The sequence below is a fragment of the Cibotium barometz genome, chromosome 33 (genome assembly GCF_041138505.1).
Source record: "Cibotium barometz isolate CiBa-2024 chromosome 33, ASM4113850v1, whole genome shotgun sequence".
Taxonomy (NCBI): domain Eukaryota; kingdom Viridiplantae; phylum Streptophyta; class Polypodiopsida; order Cyatheales; family Cibotiaceae; genus Cibotium; species Cibotium barometz.
Genome location: NC_141078.1, coordinates 1,386,231 through 1,390,190, shown reverse-complemented (window position 1 = coordinate 1,390,190; position 3,960 = coordinate 1,386,231).

The following is a 3,960-nucleotide window of genomic DNA, read 5'->3' as shown; positions in this document are numbered from 1 at the left end:
TTCGGGCATGGCTCCCCTTTGTGGATTGATCTACTTCGGGCATGGCACTCCCCTATACATGAGTGCCAGCTCTCGTTCACACCATCACTCCCCTTTGTGGATTGATCTACTTTGTGGATTGATCTACTTCGGGCATGGCACTCCCCTATACATGAGTGCCAGCTCTCGTTCACACCATCACTCCTAGGGGGGATTTGTTGCCATATATATATAGGCAGTGATGTGTGTGAACACACTTAGGACCGCCGAGGCACTTTTTCCCTCTTTAGGAGGTTTTTTCCCCCGGCTTGTATATACTCCCATCATTCTAGGACTAACTGATCTTTTGTACATTGACACAATCTAATACACTTTGTGTTGTGTGCATTCTTTCTGCTTCTTCTCCAAGCTTTGTGTGCTTTCCTGCAACCCTAATTCCAACAGTACACATCGACAATTTGCAAGATGTACACATCGACAATTGCAAGATATATTACACATTGAAAATTCATTAATATAAAAAAGATACATCGAAAATTTAGATACATCATTGAACATTCCTTATTTTTTGATCCCCTTTTCTCTGCAAATATGGTGGGCAAATTACATATCCTTTACCGTTATTGTGACCCGCTTTGCATGGATGGCACACAAATTGGTGTCCTCAAATAGATTTACAAGGTACACTTCAGCAGCGGCTTCTCGCAAGGCCTCAAGGTCAACCGACTACATCCGACATTCCATCTTATACTCCCATTAAATTTCTTTGCACAACCGTACAAAAGGCGCCTTCCAGATGAGAAGCTCTACAGACTTCTGGTAATGGAGTATCTCCTGGAAAGCTTTGTACCCTAAGCGTTTCCTACGAGCGGGGCCACAAGCAAGATGTTCAACAAGACGTGCTTGTCGCGGGTGAGGCTTATAATAATTCGACTTTCTTCTGTGTCTTTTTAGGGTTTGTGCTTACTCCCCTTGCTGCTCTTGTTGTTTCTCTTGCTCTTGTTGCGTGCTGTTATGTGGCAGGCCTTTGCTCCTACGGGGTGTTTGGGAATCTCCATGCGTGTCCATGTAGGCTCCCCCAAGTCCTAGGCATTGTCAGTGTCTGTTGCGCTACTATCTTCCGTGTTGTAATCCACCAACTTTACATGTTTCCTCCACTAGGATGAGCTGGCTTCTTGCTCTGTCAATTTTTTCTTCAGACTGCAATTGTATTGCTCCAAATTCTTCTTTGCGCTATCACTCAATCACACGTGTTGTTCTTTGGTGATCTTCCTCACTGTTTTCTTTGTATGCACTATGGTGAGCAAAGTTGAGAGCAAGGATGGGAAGGCTCTAGTGTGTTTTTCTCACTGGCAACAAGGAATGGGCAAAAGTAGAGGTCAACCTCTATTTATACAAGAAAATTCCATCATTGCAATAACCCTTTAAAAAACCCTAATTTTAAGAGGTGACTCACGCATGCCAACAAATCATGTAACACATGATAAATGCATGTCGAGCTGCATGGGGCATCATTGGAAAAAGCATTCACTCGAGACAATATTGAAAAAATAACCAATTTTTTATTGGTCCCCAGAAGGGTGTGAAAATAGCCTGTCCAGCCACCCCGCATAATGTATTTTTGCACCCTTCTAGACACTGATCACAAAGCATCAAAACACACAAACATGAGGAATACAAAGTATGTCATTGACTTCAAACGAAGACTCTTTGATCACACCAGACTTGAATCAATCATGAGATTTTTTTTATGTGACTAAATTTTTTTGGGCTTGAAAGGGTGCAAAAATTGACTGTCTGGCCACCCCGCACACAGTGCATTTTTGCACCCTTCTAGACCATCATAACATGGGAATATTTCAAAAATCAACATCTTTCGACTTCTTCAAGTATTACAAAGCATCATAAATCTTGCGGGATACAACTCAAGTCATCAAAAAAACTATACTTAAAGGTATCAAAAATGAGTTGGGCTTGATGTTCACTACCAATCAAACCTAGCAAGGGAAGTATATCAATCTAACGAAATTGGTAATAACACATGACTTCACGGCGGTGAGGAAACCAAGGGGGACTCCAAAAACCGCAATAGATTTTGCACCATATACTATCGGTGCTTTGCAATGTTCCTAGCAAACCACAATGCGCTCATGTGGTCCACTTGTGGTATGGAGGGGTCATTACGTGCCCTCCCGCCCGTCAGCATGGAAAACTAAGCCCTACTAATGCTGCATGCAAAAACAAAATTGTCAATACGGGCGGCAAGGTTGTGCAAATCCCTAACTTGAGCATGCACCAATTGAACTCGGTCTAGCTCCTAGGCTGCGAGGAAATCCTCATCAGGTTGAATGGGGACCTCGATATAGAGAATAAGTATCGTGTGAGTTCAAAAGCAGTGATCGTGCCCATGAGGAGTTGAGTGCTTGTGCTCTCAAAGTGTTTGTACAAAATGGACAAAAAGAGAGAGGGTGCTCATTTATAGTGACCAATGTAATCATTACACCAAACCCTAGTTTTTAGAGGAATGTCTTGTACCAGCAAAACTGGTTTTTAAAAACGAAAGACAACATGGATCCATATTTGGAAAAAAATAGCATTTTCTCATATTTACACCTGATTACATTTAATAGATAATATTGCTATAGATCAGCTACACATAAACCCTAGGCCTCATTCAAGTCTATAGGGACCCATACTTTACCAACTCTCCTACATGTAACCCTCCATGACACCACATGACATGCAGGTCCTATCCTCCCTGCCCTCCACCTTGCTTTTTTCTGACCCTTACTTTTTATTTTGGCAATTTAGGCCAATTTGGACATTTGAGCCCTCTCCCTTGAAAGGTTTCTTCCAAAGATATAATGGAAGAACCAATCAAACCTTTCCTTGAGATAGTTTGATCGAGTCCTACCACCTCCATGTCTTGTGTTCAAAAAAAAAATAAACTCCCCTTGCATGGTAATGACTTTTCTCCATTCCTTGGGTGCTCCACATGTCAAGCGAGCCGTAGGCATTCATGAACCATGCACCATGAGCATATAAGACATGCTGTAGATACCAAACAAAACCACCATTTAGGAAAAGTGCATTTGAAGAAGAAATCTATTTTGCAAAACCTTTAAAAGCATTATATTAATGCACAATATTCAATTCACCCCATGTGCGGACTATGGCTTTAATGAAGCTTAACAACTCTGCTTGAAATTGTTTGCGGTTTTCCTCTGTTGTGCTGCTTTGACTCATCAACCACACTACCTTATTGAAATTTTCCCACACTTGCTCACGCAAAACATCAATGTTTGCATCCAAGCAGTCAGAAGTAGTACAAGCATCCAAGCAGTCCGAAGTAGTACAAGAACAAAGGTCTTTCCATAGCTCCCATCTCTTTGCAGGAATATTTTCACCTTCCTCGACATGTTGCCTGTCCACATTTCTCTGAAGCTTGTCCCGTTTGTTGACATGCTTCTAGACAAACCTTGTCGCCTTGCCTCCACTCATTGAAACCTTTTGAGAAACCATATGTGTGTTGAAATATGCATGTGAATGGGTATGTGCGGGAACAAGACCTTAGCAAAAGACTGTAAAATGAAGTCTATAATTAAGTGGGTAGCACTGAAAAGGTGAGAGGAATCTACTAATGAGAGAATCAAGGGTAGCATGAGTGAATATAGGGGTGTGGAAAGATTCTAGGAAAAGGTGACCCCAAATTTAGGGGAGGTGGCACAAATCAAGGAGATATCAGTGGGATTAGATGCTTGGCATCTTGTGGATGTACAATCTATAAATTGAGGCATTGGCGTAATGAATTTGCTGGTATTTTTGAGTATCCATGCCTACATTAAGCTATTAGATTAATTGCTCACTAATCTCATCGTCGTCATAATCATCATCTAATCACTTGCTAATTATGTTGATTCTTGCATTTAATCCACCATAGCTCATCACATTGCTACAAATTTAACATGGTATCAGAGCCAA